The following is an 18418-nucleotide window of genomic DNA, read 5'->3' on the forward strand; positions in this document are numbered from 1 at the left end:
GTTGCATCCACTTTGAAAGCAGGTGGGATTTCCACCTCTCCTGCCCCTAATGGTGGCTTGGTGCTTAAATACCCTCTGCCCCTTCCCTCAACATTTCTCAGCTTTTTTTTCCTCTTCTACCCTCCCACCGACATCCACCTATTAGCCCATGCTCCACCCCCATCCCTTTCCTTCCCCCAACTTTTTTATTCAGGCACCTGGCTGTACTTATTCCTGATGAAGGGCCCAGGCCTGAAACCTTTACTTCCTGTGGATGCTGGGTGACTTGCTGTGTTCCTCCAACACATTGGTATGTGGCTCTAGTAAAACGATTCACCCTTTGCTCTGTACCATTTTAAATTCAGACATAACAGCACAGGAACAGGCCTTTCTGGCCAACAAGCGAGGGCCACCCAAATATTCCAAATGTCCTACAACCCCAAGAGGTTTTGGAATGTGGGTAGAAACTGGAGAATCCGGAGGAAACCCACATAGACACGGGGATAATGTACAAACCCCTTGCAGACAGCGCCGGATTTGAACCCAATTCCCTAGCACTGTAACAGTGTGGCACTAACTGTGCCGCCCTTTTGAGCACCCTCTTTAACTCTGTGCTTCTCAACCATGTCTTACCAGCTATACCAGCATTTGGCTTAATAAATCAAAGAATTGAGTACAGGAATTGGGATGTAATGGTAAAGTTGTATAAGACATTGGTGAGGCCAAATTTGGAGCATTGTGTGTATTTTGGTCACCTAACTACAGGAAAGATAGCAATGAAATATAAAGAATGCAGAGAAGATTTACTAGGATGTTGCCCAGACTTCAGGAACTGAGTTACAGGAAAAGGTTAAACAGGTTAGGACTTTATTCCCTGTAGGGCAGAATAATGAGAGGAGATTTGATAGAGGTATTTAAAATTTTGAAGGATCTAGACCAGTAGTTCTCAACCTTTTTCTTTCCACTCACATACCACTTTAAGTAATCCCTATGCCATAGATGCTCTGTGATTAGTAAGGATTGCTTAAGGTGGGATGTAGGTAGAAAGAAAAAGTTTTAAAAACACTGTTTTAATCGTACCTAATTGACTTGTTATGTGCACGGTTTCAGAACTCCAAAGGAAATGGGCCAATGACAATTTTTCTCAACCAAAATATTTCAGTAACAATTGGGTCTAGAGCAGTGATTCTCCACCTTCCCACTCATATACCACCTTAAGCAATCCCTTACTAATCACAGAGCACCGATGGCATAGGGATTGCTTAAAGTGGAATGTGAGTGGAAAGAAAAAAGTTGAGAACCACTGGACTCTAGATGGGCTTTTTCCACTGAGGGTAGGTGAGGTACAAACCAGAGGACATGGATTAAGGGTGAAAGGGGAAAAGTTTAGGGCGAACATGAGGGGGAATTTCTTCACACAGAGAGTGGTGGGAGTGTGGAACGAGCTTCCAGCTGGAGTTGTGAATGTGGGCTCAGTTTTTAACATTTAAGAAGAATGTGGACAGGTACATGGATGGGAGCGATATGGAGGGCTATGGACTGGGTGTAGGTCAGTGAGAACAATAGTTTGGCACAGACCAGAAGGGCTGATGAGATGCCTGACTGGCTTGCTCGTAAAACAAACTCTATCATTGTGCCCTGGTGCCTTCGACAGTGCAGCCCTGCAGTGGGATGGTGGGTTTGGATGGGATGCACCCCGTATCCCAGGTGTGTGGGCTCCTGTGACCAGCTGACATCATGTGAGCAGGGTTTGTGTGAGAGGAGGTGTGCCAGGCTCCTTTGGAAAGAGGCAACTTGAAACGAAAGTGAAATGGTGACAGGCAGATCATAATTCCTGGAAAAACCAATGAAGCAGATTGCAGGCTGTGTCATGTAGTTGGGGGGGGGGAGTGTTTAATTTCCTCTCTGTCTGACCTTGTGTCCTCTCTCCAGCTCTGTACTGTTGCAGCTGTGCTGGGCTCTCTGTTATTTGTCCATCTCAAGCTGTGTAAGTCTCTTCCAATCCCCACCCATCACAAACAGCTCACCAGTCAGGGAGTGTGTCTAAGTCACAGCAAGACCGGAAAGCATAAATTCAATCTCGTGGTGTGACCCCAGAGAGAAATTGGCAGTGGTACGATGGCTTGTCCTCCTATAGTTTGATTTCATCATTGTTGATTTTCGTCTAGACATCAGAGAGTCTGGACACAGAGCGGGAGATCGCTTTGTTGAGCACCTCGGCTCTATCTGCCGCAATAGCGTGGATCTCCCAGTAGCCACTCATCTCAATTCCCCATTCCATTCCCTTGCTGACATGTCTGTCCATGGTCTTATGTACTGCCAGACTGAGACCACCCGCAATTTAAAGGAACAACACCTCATCTTCTGTCTGGACACCCTCCAACCGAATGGCATTAATGTCAACTTTTCTGGCCCCCCCTTCTCTCTTTTCTCTCCCCTACCCCACCCCCACTAAAGAGCCTCTTTTCTTGCTCTCCATCCCATAGGAGGATGATGGTTCCTTTCAGTCAGTTTGTGGAGTTTGATATGAGGATACCCCACTCCTCAAAGGAACAGCGGGTGCTTGAATAGATTTAGGTGAGATGGGGTTGCACAGATCCAGACCCTCCCTCTCGACTTTCCCTCCTGATCCAGTGGCTTGGTCAGGTCCAAGACGGCTGGGGGAGGTTCCGTTGCAGTGAATGGCCAGACCGAGCTTCGATGCAACGGATGCCCTTTCCGCAATTCACAGCACGTGTTTGCTAGGCGGCTTTTACCCTACGAGAGGGTTCATCCGCCCTTTGATGGGTCTTGTTTTTCATCCTGCAGGGTGTCTAGTCACCCTCCATACCAGGTAAGCCTGGTGGGGGAACCTATTTAGTTCCGACCATGCGACGGGTAGTGCTAGGTTGCAAGGTACCGGTAGCACTCAGACGAGTGTCCTGACTCTCAGAGCCTACGATCACAGTGTCTGCAGACTTATTTCATCTTTGTTCAAGGGATGCTTGAGTTCCTTCTTGGAGTGTATGAATGGGAGTTGTTTGGAGACAGTTCCTTGAACACACCAGGAAGCGCAGCTGATGCTTTGAATAGTATATATTTGCTAGTTTGACTCATGTAATCTGCAGTAGTTTATTCAAATCCATCCTGGATTCTGTTGCTTAAGATCTTGATTTTTCATGGAGGCTCTAATAGAGTTTAACGTTGAAGTTTATACAGATGGCTTGCTGAGGGAGATTTTTTTTAAACTGGAAATCTGAAACAAAGGCAAAATTCTGGAAATTCTCAGCAGGTGATGCAGCGTCAGGAAGGGCACCTTAACCTCGAATGCAGCCTTACCTCCCACCCCTCTCCTCTTTCTCCCCCATCACCTCTCAGCTCCTTTCTTCCCCCTCTCGCCTCTGTTCACCTACTGGCCTGTGGTCCTTCTCCCCCCCCCCCCCCCCCACCACTCCAACTTGGCCTTCCCATTCCTGATGATGGGTCTCATTCCGTAACGCCTACTGCCTTCCGCAGAGGCTGCCTGACCTGCTGAGCTCCTCCAGCCTGTGGGTCGCTCTGGGATCAGCAGGCTTCTTGCTTTCTTGTGACTTGGTGAATTTGGAGATAAGAAGTACTGTGGACCCTTCTAATAGGTGCACATTCAATCTTACATTTTCTTTTCAATTGAGACATCCGGTACAACATGATAACAGACCCTTCCAGCCACTAACTCATGTCCCTAAATGCCCCAATTAACCTACCAACCCCGTACGTTTCGAAAGATGGAAGGAAATCAGAGCTTCCAGAAGAAACCCGTCACAAACATGGGGAAAAGGTACAAACTCCTTACAGACAACGCCAGATTCTAACTCGGGTTACTGGTGCTGTAGTAGCGTTGCACTAACTGCTGAGCCACCATTCAAATTCAGTGGAAAGTTATTTTGGACAAGAGATGGTGGGGGAAGAAAGATCTTGTCTCATAATGTCATTAATCAATGGACAATGAGATGTGCAAGCAGTGTTAATTGTGGGGTGGGAACGAAAATTTTGTCGAATACTGTCAGTGGCGAAAATCATTGCACTGCAGAAATGTAACATTGATCAATGATAGGATAAAACCTGAAATAACATGCAGCTCTTTTCAATGCATTGTCCCTCTCCTTCCATCTGAGATGTGCCCACAAATTTTAATTTAAAAAAATATATGATGATCCTGCTGCAGGCTAGACCTGTGTGTTGTTTATCTTAATTTTAAGGTTTAAGATATCTGATCGACTGTGTTCATATTTTTCAAGATGCTCCTTAATGCCTACACGTTGAGAGGAGTTGTAAATTGACACTATTTGGAATTGTAATGTAATAATGAAATTAGTTTATTCAGGATCAGTTTTAAGTTTGTTACCTAATAGAGGTTGAAAGAGCTGAACACACAACCTGCTGGAGGAACTCGGCAGGTCGAGCAGCATCTGTCGGGGAGAAACAATGTCGGCCGTTCTTTCTTTCCCACAACCCCACTCTGTTCCTCCAGCAGGTTGCATTTGGCTTCAGATTCCAGCCTCTGCAGCTTCCTGCTGTTTAAAGGAAGATCCTTTCATGGGGGCCAGAGGGTCCGGACGGGCGATACTGATTTGGGGCAGGATGGCAGGTTCTGGTGAAGAGTTGATACCTAAAATCAATCTAATAATTCAGAACTTTTTTTTATGCACTCTGGAGAAATGAGCTGACCTCTGTACTATCTGCAAAGTATATTTTTGGAGCTGGGTTTTGCATGCAGAGTGGGGAGACCCATTTTTGAAGCAGGAAGAAACAAAGCTAAGTGTATTGAACTTTCAGTTTTGCAGGAGCTCGGCTTTTTTTTTAATGTGCTTGTTAAATCTGAGCCTGTGTTTCCACAGGTCCTTCAGTAAATGGGAGATAACTGGCAACAGAACCACTGTTGGTGAAATCATTCAGCTGGAGATGGTGGAGACGATGGTGAGTGATCTGTGCGACTGTGTCATATGGTGGGGTTTTTATGCTTGTGTAATGTTTTCTGCTTTTAGATGGTGGCCTTGGTGTTTCAGCTTTAATATGCAAGGCTATTTAAGGCAATGCTGTGGGGAGAGAGAACAGTTTGCGGTTGTTTTCACATCCCTCCAACATCTCTGTCATCTCCACCAGCGCCATAAGCCTTGGAGATCACTCTGCTTCTCCAATTCTTGGCGAAAGGTTAATCATATCAATGCTCTGCCTGGCCTCCAGGTTCTTCCCCCCAAACCCTTCTACCCCTTCTCTCTTCCCTGTCCCACTCTCCATCCCAAACCTTGCCCCTGTTTGACTGTGTTTAGTGTGAGTTAATTGGCCAACCCTCCGGATGTTTTGTTGTGTGTATATTAAAAAAAATGGACTTAGCTATTGTAAGGGCTCTTGTTTAGACTATAAGACATAGGAGTAGAAATATGCCATTCAGCCCGTCGAGTCTGCCCCACCATTTAATCATGAGCGGATCTATTTTCCCACTCAGCCCCACTACTCGGCCTTCTCCCCATAACCTTTGAAGCCCTGGCTAATCAAGAACCTATCAATCTCTCCCTTAAATTAGTTTATTCAGGATCAGTTTTAAGTTTTTTTCCTGATAGAGGTTGAAGGAGCTGAACACACAACCTGCTGGAGGAACTTGGCAGGTCGAGCAGCATCTGGTGGGGAGAAACAATATTGACCGTTCTTTCTCTCCCATAGTTGCTGCTTGACCCAACTGAGTTCCTCCAGCAGGTTGTGTTTGGTTTCAGATTCCAGCGTCTGCAGCCTCCTGCTTGTCTTCAGTTTAAAGGAAGATCCTTTTATTTTGGGCCAGAGGCTCCAGAAGTGCGATGCTGATTTGGGACAGGGTGGCAGGTTCTGGTGACTTAGCCTCTACTCTCACCCTTAACCCATAGCCTCTACTCTCACCCAATTTCAGTGGAAAAAGCCTGCTTGCATATACTCTGTCTATACGCCTCATAATTTTAAATACCTCTATTAAATCTCCCCTCATTCTTCTACGCTCCAGGGAATAAAGTCCTAACCTGTTTAACTTTTCCCTGTAACTCTGTTCCTCAGATGAATGGGGGAAGCAGGCTCAGGAGAGAGAGCTCCCGCTTTGACATCCTTTCCCATTTACATGGCTGGGAAAAAGCTGTCTATGGTAATGAGTTCCACAGATTCACCACCCTCTGGCTATAGAAACTTTTCCTCATCTCTGTCCTAAAGGGACGTCCTTTTATTCTGAGCCTGTTCCCTCTGGTCCTGGGGGTGGGGGAAGAGGCAGCTAGTTTTAATGAATAGATGGGCAGATAACCATTGGATTCACCAACATCCTGGAGTGAGGACTGACAAGGGCACACAAATGTGCATAGACTCGTGATTGCTTCCGAAGAGGTCCACAGGCTTGAGGGCACTTGAGGGAGGCAGGATGTGATGGCCTTTCCATGGATGCCTATCCAAGCATTATCTGGTCAGAGCATGTAACAACATCATCACCTGTTCATATATTTAAGGCAGATATTGATAGGTTCTTGATTAGCTAGGGCATAAAGCAGTGGTTCTCAACCTTTTTCCACTCACCTTACAGAATTCCTTACTAACTGCAGAGCATCTATGGCATAGGATCCCATTGGTGCTCTGAACTTATTAAAGGATTAGTGAAGCTGGTATGTGAGTGGAAAGCAAAAGATTGAGAAACACATATGGGGAGAAGACTTGGGAGTGGGGCTGAGCGGGAAAATTGATCAGCTCAGATTAAATGGCAGGACAGACTTGATGGGCTGCATAGCCTATTTATTCTCCTGAGTCTTGTGTGAGATTATCCAATGCAAATGCCATGTTTAAGGAGTTCTTTGGCTGTCAATATTCAAACAACCAAAGATCAGGAGGTTCTGTAACTGTATCTGGGTGAGCTAGGGCTTGTGTATGTCTTAATAAATGATTGAATTAAAAATATATTGGCCAGGTAGCACCTTGTGGTGACTTGGGTGCTACACAAATGCAACTTTGCTGTGCTGCTTTGCCTTGAATTGAACCTAAATAACAGGTATGATTTGATTGGGTTTCTGGGCACTAGGACCTTGGGGAGTGGATGAAGGCAGACATTTGGAGCCATTGTGTGTCATGGCATGTGTCCCTTGTTAAGTAAAACGAGCAAGGGGTTATTCAATCCAAGGTCTTCAATCAAGGGCATATGTTCAGGCAAGAGAGACCAAGGTCTGTGGATGTTTTTTTGTAAAAGTGGGCCTAACTAAAGCAGGTGAGGACATTGGGCTGCCTTCAGTTACCCAGGTCTCTGAATACAAGATCCACGCTGCCTCTTCCAACTCCAACACAAATGCCTTCTGTGGTTTGAAAGGTAGGGAGGGGCCTTCTCATCGAGTGAGGCCTTGGAGTTCTGATTTTGAAAATGGTGAGCAAGAATACCCTCTGAGAGAGGTGTTGTTGGGTCCAAGTGGGGCACAGGAGGTGTTTGTGTTCTGCTGAGGTGCTGGGAGGTAGCTGCCTCAGGGTTAGCATGGTGCACTCTGGATTTAAAAACCAAAAGAGTTGATGGGGTGGCATGCAGAATATTGGATGAGGTGTTAAAACCAGCCAACTCTTGGGAGAATGGCAACAAGTTCAAGAGGCTTCTTCCCAAAATCCTGGGTTCAATACCCATCCCTTAAATAAAGAAAATCAGAGAATGTGGCTCATTAGTTTAATTGGCACAAAACCCCTTGGTACCGTGAGAAGGGTTCTTCCGCGAGCAGTCTAACATGTTAACTCTAATGTTCTTACAGCCGTGTAAAGAGTATAATTTACAAAGTGAAGGGTTACAATGAAAAGGAAGATTGATCAGTACCAAGCAAGGGCAGCGTAAAAGCACTGTTGAGGGGTTCATTCAGGAGCCTGATGGCTGTGGGGAGAAACTGTCTTTAAGCCTTTTGTGGTGCATGCTTTCACACTCTTAACCCTTCTGTTGTGGGATCTTGCTGTGTGAAGATTGGATTGTATACTTGCATTTCAACAGTGCTTTGGGCATGACTGATGCAAGGATTGCCAAGGGCTTTCCTAAGCACTGGGAATTCCCTTTTTTGGGGGGGTTGGGGAATTATCTGTTGTGTGAGTGAGAAGTTCCCCCCATGAATTGTTTATATTCAAGATTCATTTCCTTCTGCCTGCCCTAAGGCAGACAAAGATTCACTATTAGTGTCGCATGGTGGCCCTTACAGCACGAGAGAAAGGGAAGTAAAAGAGAGACCCTTCAGAGTCACTGAGTGTCCGTGGATTCACCTCCAGCGCTCCCGCAGCCGCACAGACTCCTGTCGAATCCATCGGCAACCTGAACTCCAGATCCAACCTTCAAACACAATCAGGAAGCCTTTGGCACCCGAGGCCCGTCAAGAGCCCTTCTTGCGCTCAGCACCCTCTCGAATCCTGGCTCCAATACTTGGTTCCCATGAGGCAGTCTCCAGCAGCCTGTGCGGGTCCCTCAGCCCTAAGTCTCATATATGAAAATGTTAACATTATGTTAAAAACACAACACAGGAATGATTTCTGCTAAGATTTGAGAAAGGGTATTTCTAAAATCATGTAGCACAGAACAGACCCTTCGGACCAACTCATCCATGCTGACCACGTTGGCATTCAGGGCTAGTCCCATTTGCCTGCATTTGATCCATATCCTGCTCTGCCCTTCCTCCCCATATATCCGTCCAATCAAATGTCAATATTAATCCCACATCCCCTGGCAGCTCCTTGAAGGTGTGGACCAATCTCTGGGCGAAAAGCTTGCCCCTCAGTTGCCTCTTCAATCTGACAGTGACTATTCACTTTATACATGCCCCTCGCGATTTTCTAACCCTCTCCAAGTTCACCCAAAGACGGAAATGTAGATGCAGCCCGAGGAGGGGAGGGAGGCTTGTGTGACGCTCTGAGCTGCGTTCACCACCTTCTGCAGCTGCTTTTGTCCTTGAGCAAAGCAATTCCTGTCCCACCCTGTGATGCACCCAGCAAGTCTGCTTTCGATGGTGCCTGTGTGGAAGTTGTTGAGGGACATGGGTGGCATGCTGAATGTATAAAATTATAGGAGCAGAGGAGGCTGTTCAGCCCATCAAGTCTGTTCTGCCATTCATCATGAGCTGATCCATTCTCCCACTCTCCTGCCTTCTCCCCATAACCTTAGTCTTCTGATGACCCATCCAGTGGAGATTTGTTTTCATGTTAGCTGGATTGTTAAGGTATCATCTATTTGAAATGGAACCATAAAACACTATAGCACGGTGTCAGGCCTTTCTGCCCTTCTAGACCATGCTGAACCATTTATTTCACCTAGTCCAATCACCCAGTACCTGAACCAACCATACCTCTCCCATTCATGGTCCTTTCCAATCTTCTCTTAAATCAAGATGGCATTCAGCTGGCAGCTGAGGGAAGAAGTTCCCCCTAATGTTCCCCTTTCACCCTTAACCCATGGCCTCTAGTTCTTGTCTCATCCAACCTCAATCTGGGACTCATTTAAGGACTCCTATTTGTGCACTCTTATTGATTTTTTTAAAAATTCTCTCTATATCGCAATCAGTTTGTTTACAATTCTTTATTTATTTACATGTTATCGCTGTGTACAGTTTTATTTTTGCACTGCCATTAAGTGGTAATTCTGCTTTGCCGGCAGAAAAAGAATCTCCGTGTTGTATGTGATGTCATGTACGTACTCTCACAATGAATCTGAATCAGTGAAAAAAGCCTGCTTGCATTTACCCCATGATCCCCCTCATAATTCTGTGTATCTGTGGGTTCTCCGAAATAAGAGAACTAGTGGGAAGATTGAGAATAATGGGGAATGATTAATGTTGGAGTTGTGATTTGGAAGGCAAATAAAAGGGCCTTCTTCAGCAACCTGGGGTTGGTCCCAGCCTCCAGCTCTGCCTGTGTGGCATTTGTATGTCTTTCCCTACCCCAGTGCTCAGGAGAATGAGGAGAGATATGATCGAGATATTTAAAATTGTGAGGGGGATAGACAGAGTAAATGTTGGTAGGCTTTTTCCACTGAAGGTAGGTGAGATACAAACCAGAGGACATGGGTTAAGGCTGAAAGGGGAAAAGTTTAGGGGGAACTTCTTCACACAGAAGCCCTTTTCACATTGGCTAACCGGTAAATTGGTGGTTCTGTTTTTGCCGTTCACACTGGACCAATGTTAACCAGTTCTCTGCGCCCTTTCACCCTCACCACTCAGCATCCTAGATCAACGGGGTGCCTAACCTCCAGCGGTGATGTCCTGCATACCCCCTGTCCCTTTCATACTGGGATAACCGGTACGCCGATTCAAAACGAATTGGCGATGATACACCCTCCCTAGAAGGTTAATCTCTTGGGGCAATCTGACACCCTCATGCCGATTCACAAGCGTTCACACTGGCACGTTAACTGGTAGATTGGTGGTTAATTACTGGGTTAAACTGCCAGTGTGAATGGGACTAAACAGTGGTGGGAGTATGAAACGAGCTGCCAGCTGAAGTGGCGAATGCAGGCTCAATTTTAACATTTAAGAAAAATTTGGACAGGTACATAGATGGGAGGGATGTGGACTGGGTGCAGGTCAGTGGGACTAGGCAGAATAATAGTTTGGCACAGACTAGAAGGGCTGAAGGGCCTGTTTTCTGTGCTGTAATGTTCTATGATTCTATTCCCAGGTTCCAATGGCATGCAGGTCAGAGGGTGAATTGGCTGCTGTAAATCACCCTAGTATATTAGCAAGGAGTAGGTTCAATGGAGAGTTGATGGGAATGTGGGGAGAAAAAGTTAGAGAGCTAATTGGTGAGGTAATGGGCTGGCATAGACCTGAAGGGCAGAAATGGCCTCCTTGCTATGAGAAAATATACATATTTATAGCTCAAAATTGCCAGTGAGAAGTAACATTTGGCAGAGACAAATTGGGATATTACCTTTGGTTAATGATCAAAAATTAGGAAGTTCCCATGAGCCCGTGCCACCCAATCAACCTACAACCCCTGGTATGTTTTGAATGGTGGGAGGAAAGCAGAACACCCTCCCCCCTTGGGGAAAACCCACACAGTCATGAGGAGAACATACAAACTTCTTGCATACAGCGCGGGATTCAAATCCCAGACCCGATAACTGGCGCTGTAATGGTGATGTGCTAACCAAGCTTCCCAAAATATTCATTTTTTTTAAGGAATCTTGTATGTGATGCAGTTCACTCCAGAGATTTTGACCAAATGCTTGAAGACATCAAAGTGGGTTTATTGCGTAAAACTCATTAGACTAAGGGATAGTCCACTAAAGGTGAAGATGAGCCTCAAGTTCTTCTGTGATGACACTTTGGAATTCTCTTCCTGCGGACCTGTGTCAGAGTCACTGAATATATCCAAGCACTGCTTAGACTAAACGTGGGTTTGGAGGAGGCAGTGGACTGGAATGTAGGTGCAGATCAGACGAGCTGCCCTGGTATTAAATGGTGGAGCAGGATTATCGGTGCCATTTCTTGGGTTCTTGAGCTAACCCAGCAAGTCCCAGTAATGCTATTGGACTGGTTTAAATGCAGCTCAGTGATGCTTTTGGAACTGCACAGCTTGCAAGAGGCCCTTTGTCCCAACTTGTTCATGCTGACCAAATAGGCATTCTGGGCTAGTCCCCTCTGATACATTTGGTCCACATTCTTCTACATCAGTGGTTCTCAACATTTTTTCTTATCTCTTACACCACTTTAAGTAATCCCTATGCCATCGGTGCTCTGTGATTAGTAAGGGATTTCTTAAGTTGGTATGTGAGTGGAAAGAAAAAGGTTGAGAACCAGTATTCTACATCATTCCTGACCACGTATCTGTCAAAATATCTTTTCAGGATTGAAGGAGGGATTAGCCGTTCTTCGAAGAGTAGTCACTGTTGTGATTCAGGGAACATGGCAGCCAGACTTTGTTCGTGGGAAGATCCCACAGCCAGTAGAGTGCCTGTGACTCAATCATTTGCAACAGGGTTTCAACCTTTTTCTTTCCACTCGCATACCACCTTAAGTAATCTCTACGCCAGAGGTGCTCTGTGATTAGTAAAGGATTACTTAAAATAGTATGTGAATGGAAAGAAAAAGTTTGAAACTCACTGATTTAGAGGGAGTAAGTGTTTGGCCTGGACATCAGTGAGGATCCCCTTCCAGATGAGAACAGAATGGGGTCTGGAGTTAATGTTTCATCTGGAAATGGGGGCCGTTGACCCTGGTGCACTCACTCAGCTCTACGCTGATGGATCCATGTGAGAACCTGGATTTGGGTGTTGGGGTCTCTGGCATGGGTCTCAACCTCCCACGTGGGAGAGGAGCGCACAGAACTGACTCTGATCATTTAGTGTCTGTAAGCTGAGCGAGGGATGAGGCAGAAGTTGAATCAAAGCAGGTTTCTGCACACTGTGGATTTCTGTGCCTCCTCTTCCCCATGTTCCCTTTCCTTTCCTCCCTCCGCTCTCCTGCATGCTGATTGGTCACGTGACAGCCTCGGTGACCAGAATAGATCTGACAGCTGCCAAGAGGTATAGTCATAGGGAACAGGCCCTTCAGCCCAACTGGTCCTTGCCAACCAAGATGTCGCTCTGGGCTAGACCCATTTGCTTACATTTGTCTGTATCCTTCCAAGCCCTTCCTATCCATAAATCTGTCCAAATGTCTTCTGAATGTGTAATTGTACCTGTTTCTACAGCTTCCACTGACAGCTTGTTCCAGATTTAGACCACCCTCTGAGTGGTGAAAATTTCCCCTTAGGTCCCTCTTGAATCTCTCTTCCCCACCCCACCCCATTGAATTAAAACAAAGTCCTTAATCTATAATCACCTACCCCAGGGAAAAAGATGTGAACATTTACGTCATCCATGCCTATAAACCTTTTAGGTCCCCCTCCTTTACTCCATTAATGACCCAGCCTATCCAGCCCCTCCCAATAACTTGACCCCTCCACTCCCACTAACATCCTGGCGAAGGTCCTTGATGTTCTATCTGACCTCCGGTCCAGTCTCTAGACTATTCCCTCTGTGATCCGCTCATGTGATAGGGGTTCTTGGGTGAGGTTAGGGAAAATGATGAGATACCTTCTGGTTTACACATGGTTGTGAGAAGATTCTTTGGGGAGGGGTGGGTACACGGTAAATGGTCTGGGAATAGTAGGAAGAGGCTGGGTTAGGGATGGTCACCAAGAGGAGAAAAAAAGCCACCAACTGACTGCACCCAATTTGGTCGCAGTTTGAAAGAAAGAGGAGCCAGAAACTAGAGGCCATCAGTTTCAGTTCAGCAATACTCAATCCAGTTGAGGTTTTAAGACCATAAGACATAGGAGCAGAAAGGAGGGAGTCACGTGATGGAGTAGTGGCCGGACGGTGAACTCCAGCCCTCTCCAGAAAAGTCGGGAAAAACAAAGGAAAACACAAAGGCACGGAAATAAAAGTTACAGAAAAGTGAGTATAAAGGTGGAAAGAAGATGGCGACAAAAAAAGAAAAATCGAAAGCAACGGTAAGAAGAGAGGAAGAGAAGACAAAGGAGGAAAAAGGTGAAGGCCTTACCTGTCCGAAGAGGCCCGCTGCGGAGAGAGAAACCCGCTCCCTCAGGTCGGTAAATAATGGACTACAAAAATGGCTCGCTGAGCCGAGTAAAAGTGCACAACCGCGCATGAAAAAAAACACACCGACGGGAGGGGGGACCAGATGGGGAGTCGATCTCCACAGCCGGCAACGACAGCTGCAGAACACCTGCAGCAAGAAGAGACCACAAAAGACAATAGAAACAAGAAAGAAGAGAAGGAAAGGGCAACAAAGAAACAACAGATGGCCAACCCAGAGGAAGAAGAAGAGGAAGAGTACAGTGAAATAGAAGAAGAAAAGAAAGGCAAGATAAAGAAGGTACTTTCTCTTATTAAAGGATACATGGAGTCATTTAAAGAATGGCAAACACAGGAATTTAATGATTTAAGAAAAAGAATAAACAACACAGAAGAGAAAATGAATAAAATAGAGATGACCTTAACAGAAATGGGAAAGAAAATGGACAAGATGGAAGAGCGGGCAGTAGCCGCAGAAATGGAGGTAGAAGACTTAAAAAAGAAATTGGAGGAATCTAATAAAAAAAACTAAAGAGACACAAGAACTACTAGCTCAAAAAAATAGATACAATGGAAAATTATAACAGAAGAAATAACATAAAGATAGTGGGCCTTAAGGAAGATGAAGAAGGCAAGAATATGAAGGAGTTTATAAAAGATTGGATCCCTAAGACCCTAGGATGTCCAGAACTACAGCAAGAAATGGAAATAGAAAGGGCACATAGAGTATTGGCCTCTAAACCACAACCACAACAAAAACCAAGATCTATTGTAGTAAAATTCCTAAGATATACTACAAGAGAAAAGGTACTGGAGAAGACAATGGAAAAAGTAAGAGAGGGCAACAAACCACTGGAGTATAAAGGGCAAAAAATCTTTATTTATCCAGATATAAGTTTTGAACTCCTAAAGAAGAGAAAAGAGTTCAATACAGCAAAGGCGATTTTATGGAAGAAAGGGTATAAATTTATACTAAAGCATCCAGCGGTATTGAAAATATTTATTCCAGGACAACAAAACAGACTATTCTCGGATCCAGAAGAAGCACGAAAATTTGCAGAACAATTACAAAAATAGACTGAGGGAGGAAGACGGGTAATGAGAGTAAAAATGATCACGATTGATATGTATGTGGGTAAAGACAAAAATAGACTGAGGGATGAAGACGGGTAATGAGAGTAAAAATTATCACGATTGATATGTATGCGGGTAAAGAGGTATAAGAGTGAATAGAGACAATGTGCATACGTGAATGTATCTGTACTTAGAGGAAAATATAGATAGTATAGACAAGAATTAATAAGGGAAGGTAATGGAATAGAGAGAATAAGGAGGGAATTAAAAGAGTGACCTTTGTGACATATGAAAAGTGAAATCTTTTCTGGGGGGGGCGGGGTGGGGGGAAATAGCGGTCACTGCAAAATCAGTTGACGCTTGCGAGTGGATTCGCAAATCCAAATGGAGAGGGGAGATGTGGTTGTCCGACAAGGGATAAAGGACAACTCAGGAGGGGAAGGGAAGATTGGGGATAAATAAGATAGAAATAGGAGAATAAGGAAAATGTTGGATGTTGTAGGAATGTTGTCTTATAAAGAGTTGAAAATAAGAAAACAGAAATGGAAAAGGAGGAAAGGTAATGATGGAAAAACGGAAAGAGAAGATAAACAAAATATAAAAGGGCTACGCTGAACTATATGACTTTAAATATTAATGGAATACATAACCAAATTAAAAGGAAGAAACTACTAAATTTAAATGAATAAATGGATTCCATTGGAAAAAATAACATATAGGTTAAGAAATAATATTGAAATATTCGAACAAGTATGGGAGCCTTACATTAAATACAATAGCGAAAACCTACCGGGGACAAACATTACCTAAGTTGATGGAAGGAGAAGGAAAGAAAAGAATGGACTCAGTAGAATTTCTGGTGTATTTTTGTTGAATGACAACATTGTCTGACTGGCTTAATGCAACCTAGATTGTATACCTAAAATGGATGAGGGGGGGGGTGCGGGGGTGGCTTGGGAGGAGGGAGGGGGGGGAGAAAAAGTCACTGTATATGTGTGAAAAAGAAATAGTGTATATCATGGCTAATGTGATTTATGGTGTGAAAAATAAAAAATTTAAAAAAAAGACATAGGAGCAGAAATAGGCCATTCAGCCCATCCAGTCTTCCCTGCCATTTAATTATGAGCTGATGTATTTTCCCCCTGCCCGGCCTTCTCTCCATAACCTTTGATGCAGTGGCTAATCAAGAACCTATCAATCTCTGCCTTAAATACACCCAAAAACCTGGCATCCACGACCACCTCTGGCAACAAATTTCATAGATTTACCACCCTCTGGCTAAAGAAATTTCTCTGCTCTAAGCAGATACCCTTCAATCCTCTTGTCTGAGACTCTCCCAGTTTTGGAGAATCTTCCCTGTCCAAGGAATGTCGAGAACAGGGAGCTTGATCCGTGAGCAAGGATTGAGGGCAGCAGCAGAGATGGTTTCGGGGAAGCTGAGTTATCAGGAGGGGGGAAATGGAGAAGGTGGTGGATCAGAAATGCCAAGCATTGGTTAGTAGGGCTGAACAGCCTCAAGGGCGAAGCCTGGTCCAGACAGAGGAATACTGAGCGGAGCTGGCAGAATAATGAGTCACTGGCTGCTGAGTTGGTGTCTGGCACCGTTCCTGACTGACTGAGCTTGGCCACTGGTCAATTAACCCATTCCCGACTCGTCCGTGTTCCAGAGCTGCTTTGCCGCTGATCGAGAGTGAAGCCTTTCCCTCTTAACACCCAGCGTTCCTGGATCTGAAGGGTGTAGGGCTCTAGATGTTTTCTCTGCTTGACGCAGGCTTAGCTCCTGGGAGGACCAGTTCTCCCTCCTGCCTGTTGATCTGGTGCCCTGCCTCATTCTCTGGATTGCCTTGGGTCTCTCGCTCTCTCGCTGTGGTGTTCTGAGTGTGATTTGATCAGGTGTCCTTTGGTTCTGCTCTTGGAGTGGCTCTGGCCCACTCCACGCAGATGCACACTGAGCTATGTATAGCTGCTGTTAACGCATGGTGGGATCAGCTTGGCTAGCTCCACCCCCACTGCAATCTGTCCTACCCTGTGGTGATCTTGGATTTGCCAATATGAGAGTTGGACCCAGATCTGGACCAGGATTAGCGTAAGTTGCAGGAAATACTCATAGATCTGTGGTTTTGGCTGTTTTGAGCATCTGTTGCATCCCTTCCAGGTGAAGAACATTCCAGTGCAGTACAGGCTTTTCAGCCCACAATGTTGTGCTGACCATGGAGGGGCTAAACTTCCACAACATTCTAATTTTGCCCAACCTCACACCCATAACCCTCTATTTTTCTTACATCCATGTGCCTATCGAGAAGTCTTTTGAATGTCCCTATTGAACCAGCCTCCACCATCTGCACATCTTGGCTGCTGCGCTTCTAACCAAAAACATTGACTGAGCTTCACAACAAGTTGATTGACCATAAAGTACTGTGGGATGCCCTTGATTGTCCAAAGGTGCTATGGAAATGAACCTCCAATTTCATCTCTGTAAAGTTGGTCCTACGTCACCAGATCAATTCCACCTCCCACTGAGGTTCTGCTGTAGATGGCTCCCTACCCCCTCCCCATTTTCTTGCAGCAATGCAGAAGGAGATACTGACCCATCGAGTTCATTCCAGGTCCTAGGGAGCAGTCCTGTTCATCCCACTCTCTTGGTTCTGTGCCTGTCTTGTGTGTCCGTCAACCTCACTTTTGATACTTTTGCCATTCGGCTGTAGTTGGTGTCGTTTGCAGCAGCAAATTAACCCACCAGCTCCTCTCTGGGATGTGGGAGGCAATTGAGGACCCTCTGGATGCTCTGAGGGAGAATGCACAAACCACACCAGAGGTCAGCATTGAACCTGGGTCTCTGGAGGTGGGAGGCTAGCACTCCTTCAGTCTGTCCCTTGATTCAATTCAACTGCAGAGACTGAAGGACAAACCAAGATAGGACATAAACAGTGAATGGTGGGGCACTGAGGAGTGTGGTAGAACAGAGGGATCTGGGAATACAGATATATAATTCCCTGAAAGTGACATCACAGGTGGATAGGGTTGTAAAGAGAGTTTTGGCATATTGGGCTTCATAAATCAAAGCATTGAGTATAGGAACTGGTAATGTTGTACAAGACATTGGTGAGGCCAAATTTGGAGGATTGTGTGCAGTTATGGTCACCTAACTATGGAAAGATATCAATAAAATTGAAAGTGTGCAGAAAAGATTTACTAGGATGTTGCTGGGACCGAGTTAAACAGCTAAGGACTTTATTCCCTGGAGTTCAGAAGAATGAGGGGAGATTTGATAGAGGTAATTATGAGGGCAATAGACAGATTTAAATGTAGATAGGCTCTTTTCACTGAGGGTAGGTGAGATACCAACCAAAGGACATGGGTTAAGGGGGGACTTCTTCACACAGAGAGTGGTGGGGATGTGGAATGAGCTTTCAGCTGAAGTGGTGAATGCGGGCTCAATTTTAACATTTAAGAAGAATTTGGACAGGTACATGGAAGGGAGAGGTATGGAGGGATAGGGTCTGGGTGCAGGCCAGTGGGACTAGGCAGAATAGTTTTCCACACTAGAAGGGCCGAAGTCCATTTTCTATGCTGTAATGTTCTATGGTTCTTTAAAATGATGTTGCTTTCAATTTTTTAAAACTCATTTGATTGTGCTAAATAATCAAATTGAAAGCAATAACACAATTAAAGGTCTAAAACATTTGTGCTTCCAAAACTGCTCTCTTGGTTTCTGAATGCAGTCTGTGCTCTGTTCTTATTTTGTAGGCCAATTCTGCTTATTTATTTATTTATTTGTTACAAAATACTCAGTATCGTGAGAAGGGTTCTTCTGCGAATGTA

At 45.1% G+C, this 18418-nt stretch overlaps 1 protein-coding gene across 9 annotated transcripts in view; it reads left to right on the forward strand.

Moving 5' to 3' along the window:
• The window catches only part of LOC138744351 (CREB3 regulatory factor-like), a 69431-nt gene that overhangs the window by 6843 nt on the left and 44170 nt on the right, over positions 1-18418 (forward strand). For 6 of the 9 annotated variants that reach the window (XM_069900353.1, XM_069900352.1, XM_069900358.1 and 3 more), the window contains exon 2: positions 4836-4914. The gene's annotated coding sequence lies outside the window, so the exon portion shown is untranslated. Of the gene's footprint in view, positions 1-4835; positions 4915-7122; positions 7355-18418 lie in introns of those variants that run through there. The other 3 variants (XM_069900355.1, XM_069900356.1, XM_069900354.1) reach the window with 3 other exon arrangements.

This window comes from Narcine bancroftii, chromosome 10, assembly GCF_036971445.1.
Source record: "Narcine bancroftii isolate sNarBan1 chromosome 10, sNarBan1.hap1, whole genome shotgun sequence".
Taxonomy (NCBI): domain Eukaryota; kingdom Metazoa; phylum Chordata; class Chondrichthyes; order Torpediniformes; family Narcinidae; genus Narcine; species Narcine bancroftii.